Below are 20,698 nucleotides of genomic sequence, written 5' to 3'. Positions count from 1 at the left end.
TCTTGGAGTTCTGATCCTTTTTTTCTGTTACAAAACTGTTTTCCTACCAGAAAAAAATGGGATAATCCTTTACACGAGAATGCTGCAGTTACTTTAAGATCTGTTGTTTTACCTCACTAAGTACAGTATTTGGGAGGGGATTTTTTTCAGTAATTTATTCTCTTGAGACAAGTTTATAGCAACTAAACAAATTAGGCACGAGTCTAAGTAAACACGAAAATGCTAATATGCTTCCGAGTGCCTGCACCTAATTAATTAGGTTTTGTTTTATATTTATCTTTCAGCCTGTATGAAAGTCTCCCATGTGACAGGAGCACTTAATTTCCTTTCCATGTTCAACGCCATCTCACCTTCTACAGCTCCTGTCCCATTTAGGATGGGAGAGGCTGCCTCAATCTGTGCAACAACACAGGTCGGATAAAAAGGATCTGGACTGAGAAAATTAAAGGTATAAAATCAGGAAAAACATTCACCCTCACACAACTGTTCGTAGAATTCATCAAGTTAAAAGTGCAAATACAGTTTTGCAGTGGAAATCTGGTTTATTTTTAACAGGAATTTAGACTTTTTCTAAACTTTACTATGCTGTACTAGATAGTATTTGCATCTATAATCCCATCCTCTGCGTGCATTAGCACTGCAGTGCCCTAAACAGGATCATAGAATCCAAAGTTTAAAATTGCTGTAGTTTTTTAAAGGCTGCCTCCTGATTTAAGGACACATGTGTTTGGTCTTCACACTCTCCTGTGCGCTTCCAGCAGACGACACCAAAACCCCTGCTCACAGTCCAAACTGAAAATAATGTCATGCACAAAACCACGGACACTTTTCAGTTCACATATTAAGAGGTTCTTAAGAATGGGGAAAAAAATCTGGTGCTACCACTTCTGAGGAGCAGCAGGTAGAAAAGCAACAGCATCAGTCCTTCAAGTGTACTAACTGCACTGCTTTCTAGTATTAATGAATGCAGCTTGCCCATGTAGGGTCCATGATGCTAAGCAAGGCTGTTTAGGCAGCAATTGTGCCAGATTAAGGGGTTATCACTCTACTTTTTGCTGATCCTATCGTCCATTTCATCACTACTGGAGGTTACAGGCTTCTCCAAACTGTCAACTAATGGCATGTGTAATTGCTTCTAACCCAGTTCTGTCTAAATTAATCCAACAGCTAAAACACTTCTAATAACAGGAGTTATCTAACACAGCTCAGCTCGGCAAAACTGGCCCGTGGAGAGATTACAAATGCAGTTACACTGACAGATCAGAGAGCCTGCTGATTTCAGGGAAGGGGTGATGAACAGCTGAAGATGAGGTGTGGAGCAGCAGGAAAACGTTGACACAAGTGAACTGAATCCAGAATGGCAATCTGATAGTAGTGTGACTGTGCTCTCTCAGCTTTACATCCCAGATAGATGCACAATAAATATTGATGCCTGGTTTAACAAAGCACTGCTTGGTGAACATCAGACTTTGTCAGCTGCTTCTTTCTCGTGCCTCATTTTCCTTTTTAGGTCTCAGAATATCAGCAATTTGCAGAACTACAGTAGGCAATTACAGCACTATTAGTGAAATGTGACCAACCTGATGGGGAGTGACAGTGGGAAAGGCATGGAGCCACTTCCTCCTGCTGCCTTCAGACACAACTGGCTCAGTATGAGAGGGTCAAAACTCATATAATCAGCTTTGTTCCAGAGAGCAACTCAAGGGAGCTTTTAAAGGCACTCTTAACTGGCTTAAGGCCTAAAGTTAATGAGAATGGAAAAGCATGTCTGGGATGGTTGGCAAAAGCAGATCTTACACGTGTATAACAGGGGAGAGCTTATAAACGCATTTCCATAATAACTCTCTTTACCAGGAAAATTCTTTTCTTCCTCTGCTGTGCCAGCTCAGTGCATCTACCCAGGGCTCTCTGTACTCCCTCATACTTTTAGAAACCACCTTTCCACTCCTCCAGGAACCTGAGAACCACCTTTCAAGCCACTCAGTAACTCCTGCTTCCACCTCCTCCCTCCCCTTCACCTTTTTTCCTCCCTCTTTTCTATGAGTTAACTCATTGACAGCATCAAAACACCAAGGCCAAGTTTTGAGGAATGGCAGTTCTCAGGAAACTGGTTTACTGGCTGGCTACTGGTTCCTGTATCTACAGGCAGTTGTAAATCTGTTGACTTTGTTAACAAGAATTAGAACCAAGTCCCTAATTTTTCATTTTCTTTCATTTTCAGAAAATGCCACTAAGTTCTCTGTATCAACAAGTGAAACTGGAATTCTGTGACTCGGAAAATCTCAGCTCTGCTAATTCAGACTTTTTAAAGAGTTTTAGAGACAAACAGAAAAACATCACTTAGCTGATTACCCGGTTCAGCTAAAAATCTCTTTTATAAAGATATCTAACAAAAAGTCACAAAATGCAACAGCAAAAGCAAATAATCATGAGTATTTCTTTGGTTATTTTCCTTTCAACCGAATTAACAAGTCCACAAAAGTGTTACTGAGGACATGAAACCAGTGGGTTTCTTACCTGAAAGATGTGCAGAGTCACAAAAGTAGATGCCTTGGTGCTTTTAGAAGTCCTCCTTGAGACTTGAATCCTTTGATGTCTTTCTAGTTTATTTTAAAATAAAACTACTTACCTGTGTTCATCTCTTTTTGCCAACTATTTGCTGGCACCACTACATATAACCTTAATTCCAAAAGGGTAAGATTTCACTCTGTGAGACTAATCTCTTTAGAGGAAAATGATCCCTTCCTTTTTTTCTACCTTTGTATCATGTTCTCAGAACTATACCTATATACCAATCATTTTGATAAGTGAATGACATTTCCCATATTTTTTCAGCCTCTGATTCTCAGCCTTTCCACAGAAGATGGTGGCTCTCACCAGGTACCAATCTCATAACTACTGGCTCTCACCAGGTACCATGGTTTTCAAAATAGTGAAATACTAAGAGCCTAACAAGAATTTAAAAAATAAAGCTTAATTTAAAATCTTTCTCTCTTGAAATGTAAATACTATCTGGAAACAGTTGGTTTAAAAATTAACATCAATTCTGAAAAAAATAAAAGGGTCTCTTGATATTTTCAAAAGGGGATGGTAATTTCTTAGTCTAACTCTTCTAAAATTGTAGCTTACGCTGGTTGTTTGCTGGGGGTTTAGTGCTGAGAGACAATTTGGCAATTAAAGTCAGAGACATTTTCTGGCTACCCAGGACCTGGAGCTCAGAATTCATGAATTAGAAAAATACCTGCACTTAGAGAAATAGTTGCTAAGAGGATCTGATGCCTGCAAGTTACCTCAGCTTCAGCCCTCCAAACCACTCCCATACTGAATGGGAGACGTTTATAAAACTGAAACATTTTCATATACCCTTTTTTTGTTCCCCCCACAAAATAGTCATGATAGATATGACACAAAAGCATCGGAATAATTGCAGGTCAGAGAAATTCCGACAAACTTTTGAATTTCATCCCCATTTCTCAGTTGTTTCCCATCTATAATTAACAGCTATTAAAAAAGAAAATATCTTTAAAAAATGCAGCACATACCTTGTTATGGTGTCACAGTTACAGCTTCAACAGAAGACCCAGAGGCAGTGGATGAGGAATGTTGGTGTGGGACATATTTGAAGACAGTCTGTATGGGATGTTACATGGGCCTCCTTTGCACATTCATCCCTTGTGTCTATCCAAAGTGTTTTTATCAGTTTTCCAGTCATGTTCCAATGACAAAGTCAGCGTGATTTCATAAACTGGCCTGGATGTGGGGCTCCTGCCTCCCCCTCACACACACACACACTGTTTGTGCTTAATACTTGCTGAAGATTCAGGCAGAAATCATTTAATCAATTCACATTTAATGACTACTTCAAGGGTAGTTTTACCACTTCTTGAGCTATACACTCAATTACACATTTTCTCTCCACAGTTCATGAGGAAACTTTCCGGAGTTCTGGAGCCTGGACAATAGCATTTACCACAGCTGACATGTCCCGTCATGGCGGCAATCCTGAGGCAGGGTCAGATGGGCTCTCTTTTGGCTTAAAAACTAGCCAGGGTTTTCACAGAATCACAGACTTCTGGGATTCCCCGAATCCATAGGAATTTGGTTTCCCTGGAAGGCAGCTGGGGGAGGAGAGCTTCCAGGGACTGCAGCTCCCACAAGCCGATACAATTATCAAATGGACGCTGTGAGGCAAAGGCACCTTTTACCCAGCCTGAGTTTCACCTTTTTCCAGGCACACCAGCTCCTGCCGCCTCAGAATCCAAGCTTCTAGCAACCAGCACTGAATTATGATGGTTTTTTTTAAAATTCCTCCATCAGGAGTACCGAGTCTTAAATGAAAAACCTGGGATTATGGGCAGTGTCACAGATCCAACCCTCAGCCTCCGGCCCTCAACCCTCAGCTAAGCCCACCAGGCCCTCAGAGCCGCCTGACCCCTCAGACAGCAAAACCAGCTATTTTATGTGCCTGAAATGAGGGGGTTTAGAGTTCTTTTCATCCCAAACTTGGCATTTTATGTTCCCGATCATTCTGGAGTCTGAAGAAGAAAACAGTATATGTAGGCCTCCCATACAGCAGCATTTGCTCAGTGCATTTGGGCTGACATTTCATTCTTCTTTTCTTTTTTCATTAAAAAAAAGGATCCTAATTGAAAACCCTGCAGAGAAGCTGTCAAGTTAAATTTATGACAAAGGTAGCTGCTTCTGCAGGTCGGTTTTCAAATCCGTGGCTTGAAATGTGACTGACACGTGTGACACGCTCTGACAGGAAAAGAGCTCGTTTGAAGAACTTTTAAAAATCAATGTTTTTATAATTGGTCTGAGGGTCGGGAAATGGGAAGACAAAGACGCTTTGCTGTTTTCGGCACATTATAGGCCATGTTTCAGAAAATTAGTTCCTCAGGAAAATTTCTCCTAGGGGTAGCATTTAAGGATAAGTTTAAGTCCCACAGAGATTTCAGTAATATTAAAGGCTGAGTACAGATTTAAATGCTGTTAAAAGGGTTGATTTTTCTGACAGGCTTTCAAAATCCACTGTTCAGGGAATACACATTTAAAAAGGGGTTCACATGCCTAAGATGTGAAAATGTTGCCAGCAATAATGAAGTGCTGGTAAGCAGACATTTCTGAACCACAGAGTTCCAAAATTTCTTCTTAGCTGAAATTTTCTCACATCCTTTTGTCTGAAATCTTCTTTCCAGTACTCATTTTAACTTAAATCAGTAGCACCCCATAGCAGATGGAGTAATTGATTGTAGTTAGGTTTGGGTCAAGTCCTGAAAAAAAAGACAGGCTTTTTCAATAAATGAATAAAGAAAGTCTTCATGTCTTAAAAGTAGTATGTAACAGTGATTTGAATGTATATTCAACCTCCTCATTATATAATTATTCTGAATAGAAAAGTCTGATTTTCCTTGCTTTCAAGAGGAATCACTAAGTCTGAAGAATTTTCTTAAAGAAATCAAAATTGCCTTTAAACCAATGTCTTTGTATTTTGGGATTATTTTATTGCTCTTTTTTTTACATTCTGACTGAAAACTCACTTCTACTTTCAAAACTTTTATTTTCGCAAGTTTCCTCATTTTATCAACACAAATGTTTTCTCCAAAGCCTTTCAGAAGACTCCATTACAATCAGAACTTGAATACAAAATGAAAAAAGAAAATATGTAGTGAAAAGGGTAGAACAGATGGGGAAAGAAGGTAAACCTTAACAAAATTCAAGTCTTTACAGCTGTTACTTAAACATTGTAAACAAGGTTTTACTTTTCCCAATGCTCTTCTTCCTTGCCTTTGAATTTTTTGCAGTAATTCCTAATATTGCTGACAAAACTTCAGCCACTTGGATATGAAAAATATTGGGAGCCTTAGCATAGGTGGTGCAGGATTCCAGTTATGGTGTGCATTGATGAGACTTGTTGAGAGCAGGTTTTACCACCAGACTAAGGATGTTTCTTTAGTTGTTGTTATTTTTATCATATATTCAAATTCCATTATTAGGAGTATTTGCTCTATCAAGCCTAAGATGTCTAGCATGGCTCCCTAAATTAGGAGTCTAATCTTGTTAGGCTTTTCAGCAGTGAGTGGAGAGAGAAATATGGATTAAAAAGCAGAGCTATTCTAATCCCCAAACTATTAACTATAAATATTTCTATTTATTTATTATAGCTAGGATGTATCTCCAGGAGATACTTATCTGTGCCTGTAAATGATGAACATGAAGTGAAATTAGACCGTAAGGATCTAAAACCTGGACTGTGTTTATAGAGAAAGTTTCAGGCAAATGTATGTTACTGGTATTGTGACTATTTTATAGCAGAGTAAGGTGAAAAGCAGATATCCAGGTTTCCATTCCAGTGCTAGTGGAACTGCTGTGCTACACTTCCTCCCCTAAGAGCCCAAAGTAATCAATTTATTTACCAGAGCAAAAAATATCTGAAATTTTACAATTTCCTTAATACTGATTCCTGCTCACTGATGAGCTCTGAAGGGCCCTGATTTACATCACATCCAGTTAATATTATCAGTTCATTTATGATCTACACCAGGAGTAGCTTATGGCTTCACGCATGGATGGTCACAGCAGCACTGATAAAATGAGATATTTATGGAGCTCAGGTACTAATTATTGGAGACTGGGCTGGCTGAAGGATGTCTCTTATCTGCAGGGTACTGCAACTAGACAAGTCCAATCTGTCAAGCTTCAAAACTCGAGCTAGGGGTTCCAATCACAGACTAAGCCTGCCTCTCCCAGACCAAAAAAAAAAAATACATACATCAAGGCTTGTTGCTGCTAAGAAGCATCTTTGGATGCTGCAGTGGTTTGCTTTGTTTAAGGAATATGTCCTTCCTGGTTTACTTCTGACAAGAAATTGCTGGTGAGGCAGTTCCTTTGATTCAGATTCTCAAGCTAATCCCAACAGCTCCATTCTGCCCTGTATGTTTGTCATGAAATAAACATTATCTGAAATAGAGCCATGAACAGCTGTGCCAATTATACCAAACCAGCACCTTTATTTAATCACTCTTTTTGTCATTATTAACTAACTATTAAATTGAGTATTTACACAACACATTAAAAAAAAGCAAAGTACACATATCTCAAAAAAATATGCACCTGCCTAGAAACCATTACCACCCATGGACTGTATAGCTGCTGAAAAAATGCACTTAAGGCTGTCTGATTGTGTAAAGTGCCTGAAAAAAATTGACTCTCAAACATTTTTTCCTTTAACTTATCAATTTCTACTGGAGCAGTTTTACTTACTGATTCATTACTACAGTCTTAATTGCAATTTTGCAATATAATTTAGTAAATTTTTTCCTTCATATATCGACTTACAATATTTTGATTCTGTACAAAAATTCTCCCCTCACACCAGTTTACTTCAGTAATTCTCAGATCTAGGACTTTTCATAAGTGCATAATTTTCAATATGTGATTGATTCATTTTGCACGTTTTGGTGACCTTCTGCGAGAACCTCTGGATCTTGCAGAACACACCTTTTAAAGTAATTTTCCTGATAGCTTTGTGATTAAGCACTGCTTTTTCCTGTGAAAACACCAAAGACTTTCAATGCCTTTGACACAATAGCACCCACTATTTAAGGTATTGACAAAACACATCATAACCTCACCTGGTTACTATGGCAGGAAAAATCTAAACTCTTGAGCCTAATGGTGGGAGTTAAATGGGAAAGAAAAGCTGTCTCAGTCAGTACTGCAGGATCTAAAGGAAGAGTAGATGTGCAGTGTTTATCAGTTTGTTACATTAGTGTAATTTTCTTACCAGCCAGTGCCCTTACATTAGTTATCTGTATGAAAAAAACCTGTGGTTTTCCAAAGGGTCTTGATCCATGAATATTACCAGCAATTGAAGAAGGGGTCATTAGAACCAGGCCAGAGCAGCAGCAGCACCTTACGAAAACAAAAAACAAAACAAGTCAGTCTCAAGAAACAAGAACAATACGTTTATTCTGTTTTTCCTTATATTTGAGTGTTCTGACAGTCATGATAGAAAAATCTACGGTCTGAACAGACAAACCTATGTCAATATTTTACTGCCAATTAGCATGAACAAGATGTTAAACTTCTAACTTATATTTTTATATCAACTAAAGGAATGGCATATTTTAATCTTGGAAGCATTGAATTGGTGTTGAGTATCATGCATCATTCTATGAGAGGCTTTATCAGAATGTAAGTTTTAGAGTAAATTTGGCTTATTCTTATCAAAACATGCACACTACTAAGAAATTCCTCCTGCAGTAATCCAACAAAGGCTAATAACTTTGTATTTCCATGTCTTAAGCACTCCTTCTGTAAAAAGGGGGTAAAAATGCTTCCCAGGAACTGTTATTTTGTCAGTTGATCAGATACATCAGCCACATTTCCATAAGTGGTTTCCATGATGTGATAATAATAAGGAAAATCATGGATTATAATGCGTTTCACTTCAGTATTGTTAGTTTCATTGCATCTCATTTAATGGATTTATTTCTCTTCGCACTGTTATCTTAGTGCTTCACAATGCAGCATGAACTCTGAATTTAATTAATAATTTAATTAATATTCCCTTTGCTTTTTCCTTGGGATTGTTAAGAAAAATATAAATACAGAATCTAACAGTTGATCATGACATACTAGAACGAGGCCACTTCCTGAGCAAAGTGTTCATCATTACCTTTTGTTTTACTCTTTTGCTCATTTAATTAGTTTCATTCGCCTTTGTACATTTCAACTTACTGTAAAATTACTGTGCACTTATGATATTTTCTACAGAATAAATTAGTATTACCAAAATCCAAATGGGGATAAATTAAATATGCCCTCAAACTGCTAATATCAACTATTTCCTAATTTTTGAGGCACTGACTGTTGATATGGATTTAATTGAATCCATTTGGATAATATGTATATTCTTGTACATAGACACGCTCTGTTCAATTATCTTAATATGTGTTATACCAACTGTGTCTACAGGGAAAATATATTACTAAAGTTGTTATTTAATAATTAATCAGATATTAATCACAGTTTTTTGCGTCTCCAGCCATCTCGAACATTTATGGTTTTTCAATATTTACGAAGTAGTTATATTTTTATACAGAAAGCACTTTTTTTTCCAGTAGAAAAATGTGTAGAAAATGTATAGAGACACAAGCCCTTCGTTTCTCACCATTCTACTCAATAATTCTCCCTTCTTACTTTATTTTTGCATCACATAAAATCTGTCGGTTTGGGTGAGCATTTTCAAGAGCATATATATGGCTTGGAACATACAACTCTCATTTCAAAACCTGTCTTTTAATTTCAGAGCACGACTCGCATTTGCCATTTTAAAAGACGGCTCCTATTTTTAGGCCTCCAGTTTGCTTTAAATCATTTTAACCTCACTACCTCAGAAGTGGGGGTTTTTTTCCCCTGTTCTTCCTCTCTTTACAGAAAGTTTTAGAATTTCTCTGAATTCACCAGACCTCACTTCTGCAGATAGTTACATGCACTCCTAACACTAAATGTTTGCTTGATTATCCTGGTGCTGAAAATGGGCACATTTAGTGAAGTGGAACAGGAGGAGATCAATAGAACACCTATCTGTGTTGTTAGCAGAGTACCTCATGTACTGTTCTTATATGCTGTACATAAACCAGCACCGTAAAAGCTGAAAATAACCTTCCAATTGTCTCAAACAGACATTAATCACTTTGTTTGATATTATCATTTGCACTTGATACGAGACCAGCCAATATCGAGCACACAGCCAAGAAACAGAGAAAGATGGATGCACATCATAAATATTAACTAACACATTTTTAGGCTATAAACTCACTTTGTATCCTTCTCTTACTGAAGGATTTATTCTCCAACTTAATAACTGTATACATCCTATTCCATAATGGTTCTCCTTCCAGCTAGCTGTTTTCTCACCTCATCCAAGCTTCTTCCTGTAAGACACCAAACTCAATCTCATCTGGAACAATTTCACAATGTGCCCATAATGGTAACAGCATTTCAGAATATTTCTGAAAGTCTCCTGAAAGAGCTAATTAATCTCTTTTTTTTTTTTTTTTTTTTTTTTTTATCCCCTGAAAACTTCAGCAGCATACCAAATTATGTAGTGAAATCAGAATCACAGTGGAAAACAGATGTTGTGTCTGGAGTTGACCTTTCTGGTGAATAAATTCCAAGCAAAACAACCCTCCTCCTGAGGGCTCTCGGCATTACACTGCTGTTCTGCCCCGTGTATTCAGCTTTTGCACAGGAGGAATGAGAAGGCAACACCTGGAGGCAAAGTGATCATCTTCTCTCCAAGGCTTGTCAGGCTGGCAGAGGGGAGACATCACGTGCTTAAATCAGGGAAGAAGCAAGGAGGAAGGAACATTATTTCTACCTAAAAAAGCTTCCAAGTCTTTTTAGATATAAAGCTGATTAAGCTAAAGCTAAATGCAAGATGATTTCTACACACAGGCTTTTCTATTCTTCATAGATTCTAACTGTGATTTGGAGACATATTTGATAGAACAAACCTTTCTTTGGGAAATTTCTGCAAAACAAGACATACAATGGGCTTGACCTCAAACAACAAGAACGCAAAGGGTTTTTTGCATCACTTTCAACTTGGATTTTCATTCTGCTTTCTACTTTTCTGTTCACTTCTTTGTTTCTGTATTTTGAAATCTTACATTTTAGCTTGTCTCTGAATTCTCCAAAGGTCTTCCAGAGGATTTCAAGAAAGGGAGCCCTAAATTCTCCTTCTCTAAATTACAAAAAACTCTGAATGATTTCTGTTCTCAAACCATAGCACCACTGGAGAACAATTTTGTTCATAAACAACAGAACCTTTTCTTCCTGAATACATAAGATCATATTAAGAATCAACCAAAATTGTATGTTATCCTGTCTACATTTTACCTTCATTCCATCTCAGTACAATATGAAATAAATTCTCCTGAATCTTGTAATGAGAGAATTTAATATATCTGCATAGAAAAGTTTTAAAGAAGTGTATTGAGTTACAGGTTGTATGGGTTTTTCCCTCTCCATTCAGCCTCTGATATACAAAAAGATATACAAATGTGAATTCTAGAAACTGAGAAACAACTGTCCCTTTAAACTTAACAAATGCTGTCTAATGATTTTTGGTTTTTTAAAGGAGGAACTTGTTCCTCAGTAAGATGAAATATGTGTTTCTCTCATGTCCAGATTTCAAGTGGATAAGAGATTTTCAGCAGCTCATCACATTTGGAAGCATGTGTTCTGCTGAAAATGAACGAGTTTTAAGTTCCAAAACCAGCTGTAGTTTTTGAAGGTCACTGCCCACATTTATCACCTCTTAAAGGCCTTCCCATAAACCATAAAATGGAAGCTTTCCTAGATATTTTCTGAGAAGAATACAATAAGTTAACACTTGGTACAAGTCCGTACTTTCCCAGATGGCTTATCACAATATTTAATCATTGCAGCAAGTCTCCCTTGTCCCACATAAGGCAAAATAGTGGAATGGAGTTCAGATGAAGAATATAAGTATTTGTTGAAAGAAATTTTTTGGGGGTGAGATTTTACTAAGAAGCAAACATTAACTTGACTGATAACTGAGGAACCACTGAGTGTGCTATTAATCTTCTCCTCCCAGTAAGATTGCTTTCCTTAAGTACTGCCTCAGGACCAGCAATTCCAGAGAAAAAACACTGGAAGTACAAAGAACTGCTGTAAATGGATCATTTAATACATACCCAGATGATACTTCAGAGCTAAACTTGAGAGCTCACAGTCCTGTAAATATATGCATTTTCCAGTGTAATGGAGATGTCTTTTCAAACAAGGCCTGGGTGTATAAACAATAATTGCAGAGCATAGCACTCTAATATCCTTTGTGAAATCAAAGCTAACAAGTATAAGAGACTGAAACTTCCTACTTTCCATCCCATGAGCCCACAGGAATAAGATGCATTTGGTTTACTTTATTAAGAAATGTTATTAACCAATCAATCCAGGAACTAAGACTTCAATGAATCAAAAATAAGCTTTGTTTCCTGCGTGCTGCAGCACCCTATATGTCCTTTAAATTAACTTTTAAATCACAAAAATACTCTATCTTGGATCTGGTCTCCAGAGCAAAGCTGTATAAAAGAAGACTCAAGGTAGTTATTAAGTAAAACTTGCACAACAGGAGAAATTTTTGACACAGGCCACTTTCCCTACGTCAAGTTTGCTCAGAAGAATCATGGTGGAGTACACAAGGATGCAGCACAAACTCCCAGGCCATTGACTCATTGAAAACTACATTTTGAAAGAATGGCCACTATCTCCACTCAACTTTTTTACTCCTACCTGGAGTTCTTCAGCTTCTGAGTTTTTTGGTGTTTTTGAAAGAACGATAGTCTTCAGAGACATCATACTACAAAGGAGTAGGGCTACAATAAATCCTTAGGAGAAATTTCTCTGTGGAAGAGCACTAAGCAGCAGGACATGAAAGACAGGCAGCTTCTCAGATGCTGCACAAAGCTTGAATTATTTAGACCAGATAAAACACTCCCAAAAATGGATCAGATGAGAAGTAATAAGGTCAGAGAGAAAACAAATGCAAGAGGATGGTTATTAAGCCTTTTTCACTCTTAATCACTGGCAAAGAAGAACTTGCTTCTGGTATTCTGTTATTGATTCCTGGTGAGTCACTTCTCATTCATTAGTTTAGAATCTCATTGCTGCTACCAAGAGAAACAAATATACTTCTCTGTGTCATATAACATCACCCAGACAACTTGTACTGAAGGTCTTATCACACAGGTTTGCCTTCAGTGGAAAGCTAGTCCTCTCCATCCTGGAGCACACTGAGCTATGTTTCTATGGATGCCCTTTTAGAGTGACATCTTCTCATGGGCTACAATTTAAGATTGAGTCTATTGATCACACACCTATTTATGTTATAAAGGTATTTTACTGTATAAAGTCTTTTCTAAAAAAAAATCTATTTCTCTGTGGAAAAAAAAATCTATTTATTATGTTTTAACCTGAATAAAAATACCAGTTTGAGAAAAATTAAGTAATATGTCTAATAAAATCATAAAATGCAATTTTAAGCTACAGTGAACTGAGTAAAATGTGAGCTTGCATTTTTTATTAGAGTTCATTAATCTTGTTAATGACTTATTGAATATCCCTGTGCATTGTAAAAATTGATCCCAGTGGTTATACTGTTGTTTGCTTTAGCAACCTCTTCCAACAGCCACAGAGTATTTCTGCAGTCCATTCTCTGCAATGCTGCAGGGAACACTGCAGCAGATGTGATTCGTGGCTGGGAACAATTTAAAGGTCTAACATTGTTCTGAACCAAACATCAACTTTTATTTTTCCCTCCCTACATGGATAAGAGGAGTATGTGCATCCTCTGAAATACAGTGGGTTACCTACGAATGGGAGCCACCAGCTTTGCTTTCTCCAGTTTGCTGTCCTGAGTTTGGCTGCAATTCTATTTTTTATGTAGAATATCTCTATAAATCTTACAAATAACAAGAGAATTTCTGTCCCAAGTTTAAGAAGTGTGAGCACACACCATATTTGATGGAGAATATCCAGTTTGGTTTGATTTGAAGCGCTGCCTTGGCCCGACTGTGGCTTTGTGCCTTCTCTGCTCAAACTACCTTACAGCCTCCAAAATGGATCTGCATGTGTATATTAAGCCCAAATCCAAAAGTTAAATCAATACCCCTTTTGTGATAAAGCTTTATGACATCCTAGCCCATACCAGATCACAGCATCTCAGCAACACTGTTCCAAAGAATGTACCCCCAAGTTCCACAAATCCACGCTGAAATAAATGCCAATCCACTGTGTTTGTGCATTCTGTGCAGACAGTGGTGTTTGATGTGCTGTAATGCAGAAAGAAGGGTCACATTATAGCCCACATTCTCTGTTATTACAGGCACATAAAATAGAATTTAACACAATAAATGCGGGCGTGAAGGAAGCAATGCCTACAATAGAAACACAAATCCTGGAGGGAGGGCTCTGTCATGTAACCTGCATTCCATGCTAATGGAAACCACCCTGAAAGCAAGACAGACCCAATAAATCTGATCTTAAATGAAGGAGAAAAAGCTGCCTTAGGATTAATGCCCGTTAATGCTTTTGTTGCCCAACTTGTCATACACATATTTGTTTCTTTTGAATAAATTTACTGGCTCAACAGCAGAAGTGAACATACCTCTTTGTTTATAATTCCTTCTTAAATGAAACTTAGACATATTTGGGGACAACCTGGATACAGCTAAACAAAGAGGTTCATAGTACACATTAAAATAAATTACTTCAAGCCTTATTTCTAAGTGAAACATCAGCAGTTGACAGCACCATTAAATACTATCAATACTATTACTAACTCACAATTTTAGAAGAAGCAAAAAGGAGGACTGTGAGAACAATTTTCCCCTAAAAAGGGACAGAATTTTGATAAAGACAAAACCAACTATTTCAGATAATATATCACTGCAGGAATTACACTATTGGCTGTATCATAATGGATTTAATTCTAATAATGACTGGATAGCACTCTGTTTTATGTTAAAAAAAAAAGAGGTGTATTTATTGCAACTGGAATCTATACCCCATAAAACATGATTCTTTTACTAAGCAAGGCACTGGTCTCTTTAGCTTAGTCATACCAACTATGAAGTATCTATTTATGCAAAATCTTTGGATTTTTCTAAATTCTCCAAGCTGATTCCCATTCCCTCAGTGGGTCAAAGTCTTCTTTGAATTCATGGACTTTCCCCGGACATATGTTGCTGAAAATGAAGCAAGAAATCAGCTCTATCTAATTTCTCTCAAAAACCCATTTATCATTCACACTCCCATTTATCGTGCTCCTGGGGCACCCAAGAATTAAATAACTATAGATGGCAATTAATAATTGAAACATCCAGGTAGATTTAATAGGAAATTAACTTCTATTTTATCTCAGAGCTTTCTACCCCACTGCTGCAGTTTTTGTAGGGCTTTTTCCCGTTGCTCTTTTTGCTTATAAAAGTCAAGAATGCTGACAAAATGCTGGAGTCAGTGCTATGCTTACTGGAAAGTATGACATGCCAATTTATTTACAGGTGACCCAGCCAGCAAAAATAAATATACTAATTTATTTTATATATATACAGGAATAAATCAAGTGTTTGCCAGAGTGGCCTAAGCACATATGATGGAAAAAAGGAAAAACTGAACACCTCTTGCAATTATTTGAGAGGAAGGACTCACATTTCACTAAAGTATCACATTTTATGTTCTTGAGATTAATCCTATTATTCTTTAGCTGAAATCCTGGTGCTGCTCCCATTTAGGGGACAGCACATTTAATCACAGTTTTATATGGCTCATAAAGCAGATGAAGACTCTTCTATGTATGTCACAAAGTCTCTCCTATGTTTGCCACAGCGCAGGGGATGGAAGGTGCTGTTTCGGAGTATAAGAGCATTTTCCAAGTGGCCAACACGTGCAGGTTGCAGTGTTTGGAAGCCCTTGACAAGCCTTGTCCTCCTACAGGGTGCCCAGCAGGAAAAGTCACAGTGCTGGAATAGCTTAGCTCGTTTGGTTTACATTGTTACACTGTATAAACCCTCTACACAATTATTGCTTTAATATTTGATATTTCGCCTCAGAGAAAATGGAAATGGTTGCAGTTTTGCCCCCTTCACTTCTTGCTTGCACGAGCCCCAGGCTGTCACCACGGTTTAGCAGCACTGTCATTCAGGGCATCATGCACTTTGTTTTCCAGAATTTTCTCTGCTGAAGAGGGAAAGTGTAAGGAATATTTACAAGATGAAGAAACTCTGAGAAGTTTAGTAATATACTTACGTATATTTTCTTTTTTTTTTTTTTTATAGTTCGCTTTATTCCAATTGGGCATCTTTTCACTAAAAGTAGATGACCTCTTAATTATTCTCTTCTTGCCCTTCCACTTTAAATTCTGCATTGTCCTCCGTTCTGGACACAGAGTTGATGGGATCTACTCACATCTAACTGTGGCGACAACATGGGCACCTGTTTTTATATCAGTCTCCCACTGCACTATTTTTTCGTGCAATTCCTCCAGGGGGAGTGGAGATAAAGAGGATGCTGACAATCCTAACTCAATTCTAGCCAGAAAGCACAGGAACTGGACTGCATTTATACTGGTGCTACAGATCACCTTCCACTTAGTGCAGGAAGCTGGGATGCATCTGACTTCTCTGTGATAACCTTCACCTCAAAGGAGCAATTCAGCTCTGCATTACTGTCAAAGTGTGTAAAAAATGCTCATCTGTCTGAAGTGACTCACTCAGAGCTATATAGAAACCAAACCAAAGGCAGGTGAGATATGGATCTGTCACAGCTCTACTGGTGTCCCTGAGCCACCACAAAGAGAAATTTTTTCATGGATTTAACAGCAAAACAACAGGGGGAAAAAAAAGGGAAGAGGGGAAGACACAAATTTAAGATCTAAAAGCCCACCTAGAAAAGACATCAACAGATTTCATATAACAGCTGTTGCACCAAATCAATTTATAAGCAAAGAGAAAGGCAGCAGAAACCTTTCACACACGTACAACAGACACTCCAACCAATTGAACCATCAATAGCTAAGGAACACTTGCTCAGAGCTGTGGTTGTGAGCCAAGAGCAGGTTTGTTTGTATCACTAACAAAACAGAAGTTATAAATTAATTGTGGCTGCTCCTGATGATAACTGAATTCAGTTCTGTCCATCCATCAGCAACATAATTTTATTTTCCATGTCTGCCTGAGGTTTCTCTACTTCAGTTCTCCTCCATCAGGCTATGGGCACACAGTTGTCAAAACAGAAGAGATGACAGAGAAGGAGAATAAATTGATTAGGGCAGACCTGGAAGAGTCTGGGTACAGGAAGAACCAGCTGGGAGAGGACTGGGATGTTTCAGAAGGTGAACTCCGTGAAATAATGCAAATTTAGATGAATGTTTATTTTCCACAGTGTTTTGTGTCTTCAGGCAATTACTAGCAATGTTTAGCAACACTTCCAAAGGAAGCAGACATTTAAGGAATGAAAATACCAGCCACTGCTCCAGTGGGTAACTGAGACAATTGCAAGAAATCTCAATTTTTGTGTGTCATTTTTTGCTGGGGTGGGAAAGAATTAATTCAATACTTTTCATAGCCATATAAGAGGCATGTTTTTCTTAGTAAACATATGAATGAATAAAGGAATAAAAAAAAGCCTTTGAATTACAACTTAGGTAGGATTTTCAATTAAAAAGTAGCTATAAAAATAAAGGCGAGATTTGCCCCACTACATTACAGTCTCTCAAACCATTCTGATCCATAAATGCTATAACCGAGATTAATCTACCAGGGCTTTTTTCCACTAACTGATTCCATCATTGATCTGATACATGAAGCCATTTACATTCATAACCACAATATTATACACATTATTTATTTTACAATGAAAGCAGAAAAATATCAAAACCTTGGCAGATATTGATATTAAAAGGTTTCTAAAGCATCACATTTAAACAGCTGTAAAGTAGTTTAACTATACCTATTTGGTAATACAAATCTAAAGCCTTCAGAGGGATTCTCAGGTTCTGTAAAGTAAGCCAGGACTATGAAATCTAATAATAAAATGTTCTTTCCCCCCCCTGCATGATTAGAATTTGTGAGGATACTTCTCTTAACTGGTAGGGAAAAAATAAACAAAGGAAAGAACATATACCATCACTTTCTTCTGCTGAATTTTTATGTCATAGCACTGTACACCTTCATGGACCATATGCCCAGGCTCTGTTAAAATCTAGTTGCTGGATGATAGTAAAAAAAAAAAAAAAAAGTACAAAGTGAAAACAGTGGAACCAGTAGAGAAAACTTGTAAGATAAAGGAAACAACTAAAGAATAAGATAAAAGAAAAAAAATTAAAAAGAGAATGAACTAATTAACATTCTAAGGATTAATTTAGGCACAGAACATCTGTTTTCACATGTCCCTCTGATGAGATCTAATGTGAAATCTTGTGTTGCTTTGCTTTGAAGCTGTATTTTATTATCTAAGAAGAGGTTCTGCACACAGATTTTCATAGGGATTATGGATATTTTAGTAACAGAGGGACCCCTGGGCCCCTTGGAACTACTTTTAGTTTCTTTATTTCCACTTGGCCTGTATGTGTCCATACAGGATTATCTATTCCTTGCTGAAAAATTGTCCACTAGGCACACTTCTGCCTTATATTCTATTTTAAATACATTAAGTTCCCTCCCTCATCTCTTTTTTTTCCACCAAACAGGTCATTTTAACTATTCTTTCCTGATTATTGCACTATACAGCCAGTTAATGACCTAAAAACATCCAAAATCATACCCATTTCTTAAATTCCTCTGCATTTGCTATTCCCCTAATTTAATAGCTCCTTTTGTAATAACATCTTCCAAATCTTGTTTATACAGGTACAAGTAGTATCCCAGGGTTCTAAGATAAAAAACCATCTGTAACACTGTAAGAAATACTATTAATCTGGAAAGTTTCTGAGTCGCTTGCCCTCCTGGTTATAGATATGAAATGCAAACTTTAAAATCCAGGAAAGTGTTCCTTTTTGGATGACTCTGTGGACATGGGTCCTTGGCTTCTGTGGGTGTGAGCTGGTGACTCTGAGCTGGGCTGGTGACAAGGCTCACAGTTTTCTATCAAAGAATAACCACAGACAAATTTAAATTTTTTTTGACCACAGCAAATCTGATAAATTCACACTAACCACAGTAATGAAAAAATCAGCCTCAGTGATCAGCAAAAATGATTAATGCACGTGTGTGCACACACACAAATGTCTTTCCTTTGCCAGTTAGGAATCAGGCAAATTGGTGGGATCTCGGCAATGCTGGCACTGACATTTATTTACCTGCACCCATTGTACATGTAACAGATTTCTCAGGCCTTCAGCACTGGCCCACCTAGACCTCCTTATTATTATTTTCATTAATGAACTAAAAGAATCCCACCACAGTTAATAAGTAGCTTTTTTTCCTACCTGCCTTAGCACAAACTTGCAGGTCATTAACTCCTCTCCCGCTAGAGCTGATAAGGCCATTAACATACACAGCAGTGGTGATGCTGAAACACAGCAGAAGGAGGTTTTCCATCGCTCTGTGTTATTTCACTGAGCATCACAACTCAAAAATAAAACACTGAACTGATAGCAAAATCATTTCAATTCACCTACTCCCAGCTAAACATTCATCAGTCTCTAACTTGGTCATCATACCAAAATAATTTCCCAGAAAAAAAACCTCTGCATGTCTTGACTGCTGAACAAATTGAGCCAGGAAATAGCTTTCTGTGTTTTTAAACAATTAATTGATTCTGTGGCTCTGTGGTTGCTCGTCGATACAACAGTAATTGGAATCATCATGACTAATGCACAGATCATTTTACAGGCCTTTCCTATTTACATAAACATCTCCTCGTCTCACCTCTGATGTGCCAGGCCAGGATGTTTCCCCTAGTGCAGTATTAAGAGAATTGTTAAGCTACATATGCAGTCCTTGTTAGGCAGAGCAAAAAATCATATGTATGCTTTAGTTTATTAAAAACGTCATTTAAGTTGGTATTAAAGCATTATTTTGAGTGCATCTGTCTGATTACATGGGCCCTCATAGTGGAACAAAACCCTCCATTTTCACTTTGTGTGTATTATCTGCCATTTTTATACTGAAAAGGCGAGATTTCCAAAATACTTTCCACCTTTTAGTTATCAGAAGAAGGGTCTTGGTCCTCTCAGGGAACCAGCCCTTTTTGGAAGCATCAGTTTGGACCTCTGGCATCTCACTTCTCACTTTTGCAAAACCTGAAAATAAAGGCCAGTGTACTCTGTCCTTATCAGAAAGAGACATTATCCCACCTCCTGCATAAATCATGTGTTCCTCCTGCACCTTCTCATACTCTCATGTTTATTAGCGAGCAAATAATCTGTTCCTCAAGACTTTTTTGCTTTCCCTTGCCCTCGACTTGTACCTGCAAAGCAATTGTGATTCCAGTTGTGTCACTGTTAAATATGCCATTAATTACTTCAGGAAGACATTATACCATACTCCGAACAGACTGTAAACATTTTATGTCATTAGGTAATGCACTGAGGCTGTTTTTAATGCCATAACAGCTCTATTTATATACTATGTTCTGCATAATTAGCTACTAATGAGGCTCTAACTTTCACTGCTGTAAGGCCTAGATATCTGTTCCTCTTTCAGTGAATTCATTTTTGCTGTCTCATTAACACACTAAAACACCTGAAAATTGTATTTTAATTAAAAGCTAAACTACCTCTGTCTGGAGACACTAATGAACAGATACACTCCAAGGGAAACACAAGAACTTTGTCAGTCAAGAGGACAACATCCTTGCCAAAAGAACAGCACAAAAAAATAGCACAGCTCACTCTCTTATCTTCAAGGGCGGGGGCTTCTCTACTTTCCTCCCCCATTTTTTTTCCTTCTCTTAGTTTTCTCCTTTTTTTTTCCTGCCTTGTGACCAACTAATCTTTAAAAATAGCCACACTTGGGTTTGTATCTTCAGCAATGCTGCCTGCCCTCAGACTGACAAATTGCAAGCAAGACCCTAAAAACCAGTAAGACCATCCTAAAGTCATAAGGGATGTGTGTATTCTGTCTTCCTCATGCTTTCTGTTCCCCTCAGTCTTCTGAATCACATC

The 20,698-nt window shown here is 37.6% G+C and overlaps 1 long non-coding RNA gene across 2 annotated transcripts in view; it reads right to left on the bottom strand.

Annotated features, from left to right (window-relative positions):
- LOC116785354 overlaps nt 1-13,712 on the bottom strand; it is an 81,183-nt gene extending 67,471 nt beyond the window's left edge. For both annotated transcript variants that reach the window (XR_004356496.1, XR_004356497.1), the window contains exons 1-4: nt 13,550-13,712; nt 9,827-9,941; nt 7,803-7,914; nt 3,543-5,273 (exon numbers count right to left, since the gene is read on the bottom strand). This is a non-coding gene — a long non-coding RNA (uncharacterized LOC116785354). The remainder of the gene's footprint in view (nt 1-3,542; nt 5,274-7,802; nt 7,915-9,826; nt 9,942-13,549) is intronic.
- Between the last annotated feature and the right edge of the window lie 6,986 nt (nt 13,713-20,698).

The sequence above is a fragment of the Chiroxiphia lanceolata genome, chromosome 4 (assembly GCF_009829145.1).
Source record: "Chiroxiphia lanceolata isolate bChiLan1 chromosome 4, bChiLan1.pri, whole genome shotgun sequence".
In the NCBI taxonomy this organism is placed as follows: domain Eukaryota; kingdom Metazoa; phylum Chordata; class Aves; order Passeriformes; family Pipridae; genus Chiroxiphia; species Chiroxiphia lanceolata.
This window is presented reverse-complemented; position numbering and strand designations above follow the sequence as displayed.